Genomic DNA, 16,099 nt, shown 5'->3' on the forward strand with positions numbered 1-16,099 from the left:
TGGGGTAAGGGAATAAAATCTGAAATGTAAATATAATATCCAATAAAAAAAGAAAGAAGAAAAAACACCAAGACAGACTGGACTTAGGTCACAGAGTTATTAGAAGAACTTACATGTGATTGATAACCAAAAGTTAGTTGAAAAGCACAGAGCTACCTTTTAACATGGACTAAACAGGAAGAATTTTCCTTATTGCTTCTCCGCTGAGAGTTCTATTACAAACACTCTACTTGCAAAGTAGGCACCATAGAAAGATTTTAAAAGCCATGAAATTCCTATGACACTTCCAAAGCTACAATTTGTCCATAAATCACAATATCCTAATTAATAAAACTTCTACTGCAAGTTTCTACCTACAAGAAGTCTAGTACCTAGGGCAGAATAACAATCTGTTTCAATGAACTATATTCCTTAGTCTAATTTCTTGCCATATCCCAAAGCATTTTTACTTTGCATCAGTGGAGACAATTCCATTATCTGCAGATAACCAAAATATATACACAGTGGCAAACACCACCATTATATACAGGTTCTAATATAGGTATTTTGTTGTTGTTGTTGTTGTTTCCTAAAAGGCAAACACAGATGAGGTTCCTATAGGAAAGGGTCCAAAACAGAATACAGCTGTGGAGTCAGGGAGTCCTTGATGGCTATGCTCAGAAAATATTTACACACATATAGCAAATGTCATATTTGTGATAATTAACCAAATACTCATAAACAATGCATTTGGAACATAAAAAGATAAATAAAAATTCCAAATGACTGAATAAAACATAAGTAAGTGATAATCCTCACAGGTTTTCCACATAAGAGGGTGGATAACAACATGAGAAACAAACATGTAAGGAGAATATGTATATTTCAGGGTGATAAAAAGCCAACCCCTGCAATTCTAGCACTATGAAGGAAGGCATACCCCTGTAATCCCTGCACTACAAAGGGGGCAGCATTTGGATCAGGAGCTCAGGACAGATACTAATCTCAAAGTTGTGCTTCCTGAGAAAAATAAAATCTGACCAGATTGGGCATGTTGGTGCACTAGGAAATTGCAGCATTACAGAAGCTGTGGGGAGGGTATATAGGCTTTCAGTCCAGCCAAGGACACAGTAAGACAATGTCACACAACCTGTTTTAGATGCAGGGCAATTTGAAGCATGGCATCAAAAATTAACAAAGACCTGATTCAAAATAACAATGTAAAAACAGGACATTTTCTACTCTGAAAATTTGCAGGTTTATCTTTGCCCTCAGAAAAAAAATCTACAAACTCCTAGAAAAATCAAGGGGACAACACTGTAAGAGGCTTGGTAGCAAACATGACAAACATTTTCAATCCAAAACCCAATAGGGTGTATCGAAAGAATCAACTCCAGAAAGGTCAGAAAGATCTCATTGGAAATCTTTATGCCTGCCTGAAGCATAGGGTTCTGTATCCCCAAGGACACACATAAAAAGAAGAAATATGAAATAAACTCTATACTTATCTTTATGTATACCTATCTCCATCCCTCCCCTCCCTGCCTGCCACCCTGTGTCTTTTTATCTCTGCTCTGTTGCTCTGTCTCTCTGTCTCTGTGTGGTATGTGTGAGACTCTTTTTATCTCTGTGTCTCTCCCTTTTGTGTCTCTGTGTGTCTGTCTCTCTTGCTCTCTCACTGTGTGTGTGTGCTTTTTATCTCTGTGTCTCTCCCTTTTGTGTCTCTGTGTGTCTGTCTCTCTTGCTCTCTCACTGTGTATGTGTGTGTGTGTGTGTGTGTGTGTGTGTGTGTGTGTGTGTGTTATATGCTAACTTGGGTATCTCTTAAACACACAACACAAAAAGATATACAGGCTGACAATCATGGAGACATACAAGACAAAGGACATACGTACACCATAGAGAGAGACAAACACACTCACACAAACACACTCTATTCAAAACTCAAACAAGACATGGGTTGTTATTGAATACAGGCTCTAAATACCATACTCAAATGATATGGGACATCTATACTTCAAAAGTCATAAAATATAGGAAAAACGCCTGCTGAAGCTAAGAACATAGATTCAAAGAAACATTTAATAATGTTTTCACTGGAAACTGACTATCAACACCTGATCCATCCCTGATCATAAACAGCAAACAGGATATACACATAGCTATACTACTTGTACTCCAAAAATGTACCCATACAGAAAAACTGGAGACCTAAGTATGGGAACAAATGTGGAGAAGTGCAGAGGTTAAAAAGCAGACAAGTTAGGAAAGGGAGAGAGATGGCAAAGAGTGTTCAAAACCTGGAAAAGACACTGGGAAAAACTAAAGGTAGAGGAAAGGAGAAATTGAGGTTGGAAAGACAGAAGGCAATAGGGGGAATGAGGAGGAGCAGGGGCAAGAGAGTGGGGGGACAAGGGGATGGTAGGAGAGCAAGGATGGGGCAGGGAGGAAGCAGATAAGCTTCACCTTCCACCAGGAGCCTCAGGGAAAAGGACACAAGGGGAGAGAGAGAGAGAGAGAAAGACCTGGGCAGGAGGGGCAGAGCTCTGAAGGAGGCAGAGTGGAGGGAAGAACAAATAGGTGTGAAAACGCTGTAGGAGTGAGAGGAAGCAGAACATATATATTTTTATATGTAAGTGTGTCACAGAGAGAAATCGGGTGGGAGCTTGATAAAGGCTAGAGATCAGCCCAAAGCAAGAAGAGGGAATAGGCTTGGAGTAATGGTTGCATGTGGGAATGTGGAAGTGTGTGGGGAAGGTTTGAGAAAGGGTAAACTTGAAAGAAACAGAGTCTGGTTGTGATGACATACAAAAGGAAGAAGAGGGTTTGGAAGAGCAGCAAATTCCAGAAGACAGGAAAAGGGTGGACAACAGGGATAGGACTGTCAAAGGGAGAAATGGAAATGCTTTGAAATTACACATCTGGCCTTGATGACTGACCAAGATTCCCTCCTAATAATTGTGAAGCAAAAATAGGGCCATCTCTGAGTTCCAGACAACCCTGGTAACATACAGACCCTATCTCAAAAAACAGCTAACTGTCATGTGTATGGTTGAACAGCCCACAACAGCAGCAGCAGCAGCAGCAGCAGCAGCAGCAGCAGCAGCAGCAGCAGCAGCACCACCACCACCACCACCACCACCACCACCACCACCACCACCAAAAAACAAAACAAATAAAGAAACAAAAAAAACACAAAAAATCAAAAAAAGACAATAGTAGAAAAATAATGGAGGCTGGAATGGTAAAAATGGAAGCTGGAAAGTGGGGATAAAGGAAAACTGTCTTGCACATGGAACAATTGTTTAGAGTTTTTTAAATGGGAACATAAACTTTCAGTAACAATGTTGGGGAGGATAAAGGCAGAAGGGATGAAAGGCAGGCACTCAAAGTGGGGAAGTGTGACAAAAAATGGGGACAAAAAAATAGCCATTAAAGGAGGTATAGGCTGAGGATATGGGGAAAGAGGGAGAAAGAAAAATGTAACAACTGGGCAGAAAAGGAGAAGGCACAGGTCAAAAGTCACAGGTGTGAGTCAAAAGAATGGACAGGAGGGGGATAAAAATTGGATAGGAAGAAAAGCCATTGTGGAGGAGAATAGGGGGATAAAAATTGGATAGGAAGAAAAGCCATTGTGGAGGAGAATAGGGCAAGGGATAAAAAAGAGACCTTGAATGTACAAAATCAGGAGAAAAATTTAATCACTGTTGCCTGATAGCATCCAGCTCTTGGGAGGTAGCAGCCAGCAGAGCAAAGTCAGAAATCCATGAGTTCTGGCCACACAGAACAAAGGATCTAATTCAGCAATGAAAAGAGAAATGAAATAACTAACAAGATGAACATCAATCCTTCCATCCATCTATCCACCCACCAACTCATCTGTCCATCCAGCCAACCATGCATACATCCATCTACCCAATACTGTCCAGGCTGATACAGCAGGGTTCTTCATATCTGAAAAACATAAATACAGTTAGAGCCTTATAATGATGTGGCAAAGAACAACTGGATGCAAGAAGAGAGATAATTGTAGACCACTCTAAGAAGAATATCTAAACGATGGCTCAGGCAAGAGCATGTTGCTGCAGCAGACATAAATCCTGGGCAACAAGGCTAAAGTTCAAACCCCAAACTCACATGGTGGAAGGAAATAGTCTACTCGCCTCTAAATTCTCATATAAAGATGACAAGTTTAAAGGGTTCTGCATGCATGTGTATGTTATATTTACAATACCACACACAAGCACATAGAGAAGACCTCATGCACCTGCCAAAGCACACTCTCATCTACACCCACAGATACCTACCTCCCTAGGACTCATGAAATGTTAGATTTTTTTTAAACTTAGAAAAGAGGTAGGGATTTGAATAATAATGGACCCCAAAGGCTGAAAGATTTCAATAGGGAGTGGCACTTTTTGAAATGATTAATAGGTCTGGTCTGGTTGGAGGAAGTGTGTCTGTGGAGGTCTGATGAGCTTTGAGGTTTCAGAAGCCCATTCAGAGTCCAGAGTCTGGGCCTTATATATTACAGAAGCTTCTGGGAACTCAAAACAACATCCTATCTATATCTGCAACCCTGCAGAGTATCTAGGATTCCTCCTGCTTATTGGCACTTCTTGAGCCTCTGTGAGAGAAGCAGCTTTCAACAGTGGGCAGCAATAATGCACAGGCCCCTAACAGGTCAACAGGCTGAAAAGGAGTTAAGTTTGGATGAGCTCTACACGGCATGACACATCCATGTCACCTCTTATTTGTCATAGAAAGACTAGAACATGTCTTTAGTCTGGGAGTGAACTGGAATGTACACATAGAACAGGCACATCGAGAGAAATATGGGAAACAGTGTTTTAAGAACACAGCATGGCAAAGATATCTGTCAACTCACAGCAGCTCAGTGACCTAAGCAAGAACCCCAAACTAGTCTACACCCTTCGATATACAAGGACTGTGCAGGTGTTCTTCAGGAGGTACTACTCCTTCCCCAAGGTCTGTGGCAAGTTGGTATCTCCTCCAGGAGGCTTTCCTCTTCTTCCCTGGTGTGGTTACTCAGAAGCTGCCCATGGGACAGCAGGTAATCCTCCACCAGCACTTATGTAAGGAACTTTAAATAAGCTCGGTAGGACACATAGAAATCAGAGAAAATTGTATTACTCACTTTGAGTAATTTTATGCAATGTTATAGTGGTAGGAGGGGAACTAGAAAGTGTATGAAGCTTTTAAAATGATAAAAAAAAAAACCTAAGCTATACATGTATGGAATCTTCAAGGAATAAGAGGATAATATCACCAACACCTACTTTCAAAAAGCTCACAGCTTAGCAAAACTGAATAGTCTACTACCACTGAGAGAGGAGAAGACTTATGGCAATCAGGAATATCCATGGTCACCTAGATGTGACTTCATGACAATCAGACACCTTACAGCCAGCTATCCAGGGAACCAGTGAGGATACATGTCATCTCTAGTGGCCCAAGTGGGGCCAGCATCACTCTGTGTCTATCCCTTTGCACATGCACCATGGACTCTGTCACATGTCTCTTTGTATATGCAACATGGTCTCATTAAAAGCCTCCGTCTCCCTGCCCCCTCTCTTCTTTTTTCCCCTTTCCCAGAGCCTCCCTCCATTTCCTCTCCCAATAAACCTTCCAAGACCTGCGGTGTGGTATGATTTTGTTCGGACATGCTGCACAGTTCTATCTGTGGATCTGAGCCTCTGATCGTGGACTCCTGTGTTCTAGGTCCTGTTGCCACAGGGGAGCACAGTTTCATAGTTCTGTTTCCACATGGGGTGGCCATTGCTGTGTGGGACAAGCCCACAGGCCAGGACTCCCATCCCTACAAGACCACTTACTATCCAGGCTCACCTTCTGGCCATCAGATTTCTAGACATCTCTATCCAAACACCAGCACACTGGTAAGCTTCTCACCATGATCAGCATCAACTATTTCAGGTGCCAAGAGAGGGCTGGCCACTGTCTAGTGTCCCTGAAGATGAATGTATCCACAGTCTGCACGAATGACCCTTCTCACAGACTCTGTCTTAGGACCTCTTCCCTTGGGCAAGATATCTCTCTCCTTCAGATAGTTTCTCTCCCACACTGCTTGAAAATCCTAGGCTTAGGTGAACCATTCTTCCTTGGGCACTGGCCTTCAGCTCAGTCCCTAGTTGCCACATGACAACCTGGTAATCTAGCCTGGCTGCTTGTTCTCAGTTATTAAATTTATCCTCAGAATGCTACAAGTGGTAAAAGGAATAACTCCTACTCTCACTCAATAGGTATCTCATCTTTATCTGTACCTCCAGGCTCCCCACCAGGATGCCTCATGGAAAACCTCTAAAACTAGAGCCTGATTCAAATTCTTCCAGATTTATCCACTTTTGCAATCAGGTTTGGCCCCAATACACACTAGATAATGTCTCTAAATGGTCATTTAATGACACTTTTGATCCTACTATTTTTTGAAAAGGCTTCAAATTATTTTAATAAGGTGATGCTGCATTACTCAGAAAAATTTTCAAACTGAAGGTATCAGGAATAAATCATCGTACACCAATAAAAAATGCACAGCGTAACTACCCAAGATAGGCAAGACTAAGAGCTATGGTCAGACTTTCAACACAAAGCAACCCTGTTACCAAGATTGTACTAGGCCTATCAAGAAAAGCTGTGAACAGCAACATCAGTGACACAGAAGTGTAGTCCTTACCCAAGGAAAAGATGGAGGCAAATTAACACAAGAGATTTTTAAGATATATTAAAATGAAAATCTCTAAGAGAAAATGTCTTCCTTAGGACATGAAGGGGTCATATATGAGATATAACAGAACCATATGTAAGCTGTAACCTCTGTGGACATTTGTCTGAATTCTCACCTGGGAGTGAACGCAGGAATGGGACTAGGTTATTGGAGGATGTTTAGGTTTTGTGGTATATGTGGCAGTGTCTCTGGGGTTGAGGGAAATAAAGATGAGAAAGTAATTAAAACACGGTGTGGGGGGGGATTGTCAAGATTAATAAAGCTCTGAGTCCAAAGAACTGTGGGCAGAGGCATCAGGGTTATTGAGGACTGGGAGGCAGACACTTTGCTGTGTTCAAATCTAAGTCAAGGGTGCAAAAATGCAGAGCAATAAAACCTTTAACCTGGAGAAGCAGAATCATACTCCAAGGAAGCATCATCAACATCAACAGCAGCAGCAGCAGCAGCAGCAGCAGCAGCAGCAGCAGCAGCAGCGGCAGCAGCAGCAGCCACCACCCCTACCAAAACCTGCAAATGGACAGCAGGCTAGCAGCCAGAATGAAGGCTTGACTACTGACCTGAAGAATTTTAGGAAACCAGGAGAGAAGACCTTTACCCAGTGTAGCTGTCTCTTTGTGGGCAGTCTTCCCCCTGGCATCACTGAGGAGGAAATGGGGAAACTTTTTGAGAAATATGGAAAAGCAGGGGAAGATTTCATTCCTAAAGATAAAGGCCTTGGCTTTATTTGCTTGGAAACACGCACCCTAGTGGAAATTGCCAAAGTGGAGCTGGACAATGTGCCACTCTGTGGAAAGCAGCTGTGAGTGCACGTTGCCTGTCACAGTGCATCCCTTACAGTCTGCAACCTTCCTCAGTACGTGTCTAACAAACTGTTGGAAGAAGTCTTTTCTGTGTTTGGCCAGGTACAGAGGGCTGTAGTCATTGTGAATGACTGAGGAAGGCATTGTTGAGTTCTCAGGGAAAACAGCTGCTCAGAAAGATCTGGACAGATGCAGTGAAGGCTCCTTCTTGCTAACCACATTTCCTCAGGCTGTGACTATGGAGCCTATGAACCAGTTAAATGATGAAGAGGGACTTCCAGAGAAGCTGGTTATAAAGAACCAACAATTTCACAAGGAGAGAGAAGAGCCACCCAGATTTGCACAACCTGTGTCCTTTGAGTATGAGTATGCCATGTGCTGGAAGGCACTCATTGGGATGAAGAAGCAACAGCAGGATCAAGTGGACTGGAACATCAAGGAGGCTCATGAGAAGCTGAAGATGGAGATAAAGGCAGTGCCCCATGAGCACCATGTTATGCTAATGAGGCAGGATTTAATGAGATGTCAAGAAGAGCTTCAGAGGATGGAGGAGCTGCATAACCAAGAGGTTCAGAAATGAAAGCAGTTACAACTCAGGCAGGAAGAGGAACACAGGCACCATGAGGAAGAGATGCGGCAACAAGAAGAAATAATGCAACTACAATAGGAAGGATTCAAGGGAACTTTCCCTGATGTGGTACATCGCCCATGTGCCTATGATGTGAGAGAACAAGAAATATGGATGGGCCAAATGGCTATGGGAGGTGCTACAGGCATAAACAATAGAGGTGCCATATCCCCTACTCCTGTGCCACCTGGTACTCCAGCTCCTCCAGGACCTGCCACTATGATGCCAGATGGAACCTTTGGATTGACCCCAAGCCAAGCTGCTACAATGGAAGGAGTTGGAGCAATTGGTTGAACTGCATTCAACCATCCAGTTCCTGGAGCTTAATTTGCTCCAAATAAATGCTGCAAATATTAGATAAAATTGCATTGTCTAGTTTCCTGCAGCCCTTAAAAGAAGGGCCCTTTTTGGACTAACCAGAATTCTACCCTGGAAAAGTGTTAGGGGTTCTTCCCAATAGATAGGTCTTCCCTGCTTGTACTACTCTAGAGAGTATGCTTGAAGGCAGAGGGCAAGGGGGGGTGGTATTTAAGAAGTCAAATCTGTAGTATAGTGCATTATCAAGTCTGCCTTGTGTGTTCCTGAAAATATATTGATCTTTGAGGGCCTAGAGAACCATAGGAAAATGATCCTACTATTTTAAAGGATCTTTATAATTTTTGCCAGCAATCCTGAAAATGGAAAGAGGTTCTCAATGCCCATGTTTTTACTCATCTTTGCTGCAAACCTTCCCTTTGCTTCTCCTGTTACAAATCACTCCTTCTAGCTATGAAATCTCATCCAGACAAAACTTCTACTTTCATTGATGCAGCTAACAAACCTCCTCCTTACCATCCCTAAACTGCCTCTACAACCTCTCATGCTTTCCTGACCTCCCCAGCTTCCTCATTTTACCAGACTTCTCCAGAGCCTCCTCAACCCTGCTTCTCCAGACTCTTCCCTTCCCTTCCCAACTATAGGGCACTTTAGAAGTCCTACACTAGCAACCTCCTTTCAGCCCTCTAACCATTCACTATCTACACTCAACCCCCACAACTTCTTCCTCCACTCACCCTAACCCAGTTTTGCTTCTTCCTTTGAGGGAAGTCACTGGGATAGATGGTCTAATTAGTGTACATGTTCCCTTACTTGATTCTTTGAAGTTTTGCTGACCTACCTCTCCTTCTCATTTCCCTACTGTTGGGGTAGGAGAACAGCCTTACCAACCTCATCAGATACCCTCACTTAGACTTTAGGGGTGTTCCTCTCACCCATTCCTTTTAGGTAGTGCCAATGTATCCTGTACCATTATTGGGAAGGGATCTTCTAGCTAAAGCTGGAACTTCTGTTTCTTTTGCTCTCCCCATTTGCCTAAACCCAAACTCTTCCTTCTTCTAACCACCCAAACCTGCTAACTCTAACATGTCATTTCCCTAAGTCTGGGAGGTCCAGAACCTTACTGTTGCTAAATACCATTCTCCTGTTGTCATCCAATTACAAGACCCTACCAAGTACATCACCCAAGCTGAATACCTCTCTCTCTCTCTCTCTCTCTCTCTCTCTCTCTCTCTCTCTCTCTCTCTCTCTCTCTCTCTCTCCTTCTCTCCAGACCCTCAGGGGACTTAAACCTATTATCTCTAACCTCCTAAGAAAAAGCTGCTCAGTCCTGTCTTCCCCTTTCAACACTCCTATATTAGCAGTTGAAAAAACACAAAACACAATGGTACCTATCACCTGGTTCAAAATCTCAGGCTCCTTAATTCTGCAGTGGTTCCTCTCCACCCTGTTGTGGCTAACCCTTACATACTTCTTTCCACTATCCCCTTGGGAACATCTCATTTTTTCAATCCTAGATCTCAAGGATGTATTCTTTTTTATCCCCTTAGATGTGCAGTCACAAAACATCTTTGCCATTACCTGGACTGATCCTGATACCCACTTTTCTACCCAACTCACCTGGACTGTTCTACCTCAGAGATTCAGAGACAGCCCACATCTGCTTGGCCAGGCTCTGACTTCTGACCTATTCTCTCTGTCTCTCCCTAAATCTAAGATTATTCATTATCTTGATGATATTCTCTTCTGTCTCTCTCTAGAAATCAGCCAAATTAACACCCATGGCCTTCTAGTTTCCTGCCCAGTCAATGCTACAGAATCTCACCTTCTAAAGTCTACTTGTCCACTCCTCAGGTCACCTATTTGGGACTAACAATTACCCCAACCCACAACGCCATTACTTAGAAAAAAATCTAACTCAGTCTCTAACAGTCCCCTCTACAAAGGAAGAGATTTGATCATTCCCAGGAATAACTAATTTTTTAATATTCCTGAGTTCCTTCCTTTAACCTCCTTTCCTAGCCCTTGTATGAAGCAGCATTAGGTCCCACCCATGAACCTCTTCTGAAACCTGTTACCAAGCATTTTCAAAGTCCCAACAGGCCCTCTGAAGACCTCAGTCTTATACCTCCTTGACCTAACCTGACCCTTCTCCCTTTATGTAACAGAAAAGGAGGGATATACCCTTGGAGTCCTAGGCCACCAACTTGGACCCTCTTTTGCACCAGTAGCATACTTATAAAAAAACTAGGCCTAACCATCCAGGGATGGGCATCTGGTATACATATTTTAGTAGCCACTGAACTACTTATTTGAGAGTCCAAAAACTAGCCTTTGGGTCACCTATCACTGTCTTTTCTTCTCATAACCTGCCCCAATTCCTAACTTAAAAAGGCTTATAAACACTACCTCACTCCAGGGTTCTTTCCCTTCAGGTAGCACTAATAAAAGACTCTATACTTACTTTCCAATCATGCCCACCTTGTAATATTTCCATCTTCCTTAACCAAATACTGACTTCCCCTTATCCCACTCCTGCACTCAAACCTTAGAAAAACTATTACTCCATCTTTGACACACACAGGAGGGCACACTGCCTCAGGCCATATATGCCCAGTATACACATGGCAGCTCCTTTTTACATGAAGGAGCCAAAAGTGCAGACTATGCTATAATGTCAGACACAGAGGTGGTTGAGGCAAAGGTCCTCTATACTTACACCACTAATCAATAAGCTGAACTAATACCTCTTATTCAAGCCAATAAACTGCTAAAGGACAATCCCTAAACATCTATACAGACTCCAAATATGATATGCTTTCCATATCCTCCTGACCCATGCTACTATCTGGAGGGAGCTCGGGTTACTTAGGACAAAAGAAGGATCAGTAAATAATGCCAACCATATTATGGCCATGCTAAAAAGCCTCCCTGGCATCTTCCCATAGCTATTGTAATTGTCCATTGCAGGTCCCATCAGACAAATGACTCTATTATCTCCAAAGCAAACCACCAAGGCAGCTAGCGTTGTGGCCCTTAGGGGCCCAGACTGTTTCATCCACCACAGGACATTCTCATTCCACAACCCACTTCTCTTCACTAACCCAGACACTCATCAAACTCTGTCCTATCTCCACCAGCTTTTCCATCCTAACAGCCAAGCATTATCTTATTTTGTTAAGACCCACCTACAGACTACCCTTGAGGACTTATGTTTCTTAATATCTACCACTGACTCTTGCAAAATCTGTCAGATGTCAGACCCCAATTCCAGGTACCATAGCACCCCCTTTCCCACCCACCAAGCTAAGGGTTCCCTCCCTGGAACTGACTGGCAACTTTACTTTACCCACATGCCCACTGTCAAACATTCCAAGTACCTCCTGGCCTTGGTAGACACCTTCTCAGTATGGATGGAGGCATTCCCTACCACCAACAAAAAGGCTCAGAGCATCTCTGATCTTATCCTTCGAGAGATCATTCCTTGATTTAGAATCCCAGCCTCTCTCTAATCAGACAATGGTCCCAAATTCACCTGCCAAGTTTCTCAAACTATATCTAAAGCCCTCAACATCCCTTAGTATTTTCATATTCCCTATCACCCCCAGTCTTCAGGAAAGATAGAATGGACTAACCACTCCCTAAAAGCCATTCTTGCCAAACTGTCACAGAAACTTCACCTTGATTGGGTAAACTCAATTTGGATAAAAATACCCAAAATATGCTCCATCATATAACAAGGACATATGTTCCACTATGTTTGTAATAGCCTTATTTATAAAAGCCAAAAGCTGGAAAAAAACAGGTATCCCTCAACAGACATATGGATACAGAAGATGCGGTATATATATAAAATAGAGTACTATGTAGTGATTATAAACAATGATTTCAGGAAATTTGTAGGCAAATAGATGGAACTAGAAAATATCCTGAGTGAGGTAACCCAGACACAAAAGAACACACATGGTATGTACTCACTAATAAGTACATATTAGCCCAAAAGTTGACAGTACCCAAGATACAACACACAGACCATATAGAATGTAGAAGGAAGACTAGGGTGTGGATGCTTCAGTCCTGCATTAGGGTGCGGGGGGCAGACAGGATGATTGTTAGAGGTGAAAGGGGAGGGGAAGCAGGGAGGGAGAAAGGAGGTGGAGGAAATAAGGGTGGCACTATCAAGTACTAGAGGAGCTGTGAGAAAGGTACAGAGGGACAGGAAATCAAACAAAATAGGTTGCAGGGGTTATGAGGAACTGAGGATAGCCACTGGAAAGTCCCAGACACAAGAGAACATGAGGCTCCCAGGACCCTATGGGAATGGCTTTAGCTGAAATGCACAGAGAAGGGGGATACAGAACCTGTGAAGACCACCTCCAGTATATAGGCACAGCCCCTTGTCAAGGGATGGGGGCCACCCACCCATCTCAAATGTTTTTTAACCTAAAAATGTTCCTGTCCAAAGGAAGAACAGGAACAAAAAAATGGAACAGAGACTGAAGAAAGGGCCAACTGGGGACAGCCCCACCTGGGAATCCATTATATCTGCAGACACCAAACCCAGCACTGTTGCCATGGTCAAGAGTCACTTGCTCACGGGAACCTGATGTGGTGGTTCCTTGGGAAGTCTGGCCAGCAACTGACCAATGCAGAGGTGGATGCTTGCAGCCAACAATCAGACTGAGCTCAGGGAACCTGGTGTTGGAGCTGGCTGGTGGAAGGACTGGAGCAGAGGGGGATTGCAACCCCATAGGACGAACAACAGGCTGGCCTGACCACCCAGTTCCCCCAGAGTCTAGATCACCAACCAAGAAGTACATGGAGGGATCCATGGCTCCAGATACATATGTAGCAGAGGATGGCCTTGCTTGACAGCAATGGGAGGGGAGACCCTGTGTCCCAGGGAGGTTTGATGCCCAAATATAGGGGTATTCTGGAGCAGTGAGGCAGGAGAGTATGGGTGAGGGAGCACCCTTATAAAGGAAAAGGAAATAGGAGAAGGCAGATGTGGGATGGGTGATTGGTGGAGGAGTAACTGGGAAGTGGAATATCATGGGATGCACGGTTAGTAGAGGGGGCAACCAGGAAGTGGGATATAATTTGAGATGTAGACAAATAGAATGATTAATATTAATATAAGAAATGGCCAGATGAATATGGGATGCATTGGTCTTGTCAGACACATATTTTAGGATCATAGACCAATCACCTCTTCTATCAATGATGCAAGACCCTCTTCTTCTATATTCAGGACCCATAGAATCCCAGGTGAAAAACAGGTGTTGTTGGTAATCTCTAACGTGAAAACAAATTTGGGTCCCCCAAAAGTACTATTCACATCCAGAGAAAATATGTCTCAATTTTCCAACCTCTGGAAACTGGAGAAATAGGGGAAATAATTAAATACTCCTCCAAGGTCATTTCTTCCTTGACATCTCCTCTCATAAATAACACTAGCCTGTCATTTTGTCTTCTGCTTCAGACACTGACCTCAGCCTATCAACACCTTTAATGTCATTCAACCTGGCTGCTTTAAAGATTTCTGGCTATGTGTACACCCTGGAACTAGCTCACAACTGCCACTTACAGTATCTCCAGTGACCCTGTCAAGTAACCTTATTTCACCTTTCACCAGCTGCCCTGAGTCTGGTGTTGCCAGGACACCACACCTTTTCGATAGCACTCTCTTGGGAATGGAAGACTGTTTTAAGGCGTCTGGGACAAGTTCCATAGGAACGCTAGTTCCCTGGACTGCAACAAAACCATCAGGTATTCAGGTATATAGTCATCTACCTGCCAACTGGTCAGAAGTTTGCACATTGGTGTTTCTTTTCCATAAATTAGGGGTAACTCACAGAGAACCCTACCAATTCTGGTTGTGGACTCAATAGCTGAACAACACAACAAAGGGGCAGTTCAAATACTGCCACTCCTGGCCACTACAGGATTAATGCAGGAGTTGCTACCAGAAGAGTAGGACAGACTACATCTCTAATCTTGCACAATCAGTTTTCTTCCTAGGTTATCCCCAATCTTCAACAGGTGGCTTAAACCATACTCAGACTTGTATTGCTAGACCCTCAACCAGAACTGACCTTATCACATGCATGTAATAAAAATTATATAAAAGCATAAAAAAAGAGAAGGTATAGGATAGGGGGTTCTAGGGAGGCCAAATGGAAAAAGAGGATGACACTTGTACTATAAATAAATAAAATATCCAATAAATAAGAAAAGAAATAATTCTGTACAGGATAATACTCCCTGAATGAGAATGAATGCAAAAACCAAAAGGAACAATCTACCTTTCCTTAAAAGACACCATCGTTAAGAAGAAACTTGGACATGATTTGGGGTTGGTGACAGTGGCCTAGACTCCAGCTCCTTCAGAGATTCAGGAGAACACATTACAACTTAAAAATCTATCTAGGAATAGAACATTTATACAGCTGCCTAGAAGACTGATAAGAAGGAGGTCCAAAATTAAAAAGGGAAGCAATGGACAAGAATCACAATTTTGCACAGGTAAAATCCTGGGTGTGTCCTGGCCTAGTAACAAGATGTTAAGGGACAGCTAGGCCTGTCTGGACTATTCCCTGAGCTCTGTATATATGGAGAAATACCTCACAGTTCCTTTTTAAAAATCAGGCCCATGCTAAATAGGCAGGAGACATTTTAAGTATGAGGACCACACCATCAAACATAAAATAAAAAACTTAAAATAGGGAAAGAATAATTTTTCTTGTCCTCTAACTCATCAAGAAATAAAAGTAATTTAAGAACTGAAGGCTGTTCCATATCGTCAATCCCTTTTCGCCACATTTTTTGTTTGTTTGTGTGTTGGTTTGGTTTAAGTTTAGTTGTACTGGAACACAACTTAAACATAAGTCATGCGTTGGGTCTAAGCAATCATGTATCTAACTCTCACAACACAGACCCATCAAGATGAAACCCAGTTGATCCTATTAGGCAACACTGTGTTTGTCTGGCATAATTTCTCTTAGGCTCCAGTGTATGAGGTCCATAATTACCCTTCCTCCTGTACTGGGAGGTCCCTGTCCAGCAACCAGTAGTCCAAAACCAGGAGGTTGTACTCCAGTGGCAGGCTCCTGAGAGACAGATGACAAAGGGAGAAGTAGTTAGAGAAGACAGGCTAGTTTGGGGTCTGGGGTGCTTATATAAAGTTACTGTTGATGTACAACATTTATTAGGAAATTTAACATCCTATATACAGTTTTCTTGAAAGGTAAAACAGGACAGTTTCAGCCAAAGCTATCACATAAAGATTGAAGTCAGATGGAAGTGTACTGAACAAGGATGCATAAGTGTACCTGGTTTTAATCCCTCTCCACATACATCTATACCTCAAAAACAGCCCAAGAGAGGTGAAGCCCAAAAACAGCTTGCAAAGACAGGGAGATAGAATAGAAATATTCATCAAGGCACGTTGGGCCTATAATCCCTAAATTCATAAGCACAACAAGAAGAGTGTCAAATATGAGAAAGAAAATAACCAGGGAGTTGTCTATCAACCTAGCACCATGAAAACATTCTAAGAATCTCTGGATGTGTCTATGTATGTATGCAACCATGTAGGTGTATGGTTGGACCACC

General features: G+C 42.8%; 1 pseudogene; it reads left to right on the forward strand.

Annotated features, from left to right (window-relative positions):
- The first annotated feature begins 7,101 nt into the window (after positions 1 to 7,101).
- LOC117694414 (non-POU domain-containing octamer-binding protein pseudogene) lies at positions 7,102 to 8,527 on the forward strand (annotated as a pseudogene).
- Positions 8,528 to 16,099: the final 7,572 nt, after the last annotated feature.

This window comes from Arvicanthis niloticus, chromosome X (assembly GCF_011762505.2).
Source record: "Arvicanthis niloticus isolate mArvNil1 chromosome X, mArvNil1.pat.X, whole genome shotgun sequence".
NCBI classification, from domain to species: Eukaryota; Metazoa; Chordata; class Mammalia; order Rodentia; family Muridae; genus Arvicanthis; species Arvicanthis niloticus.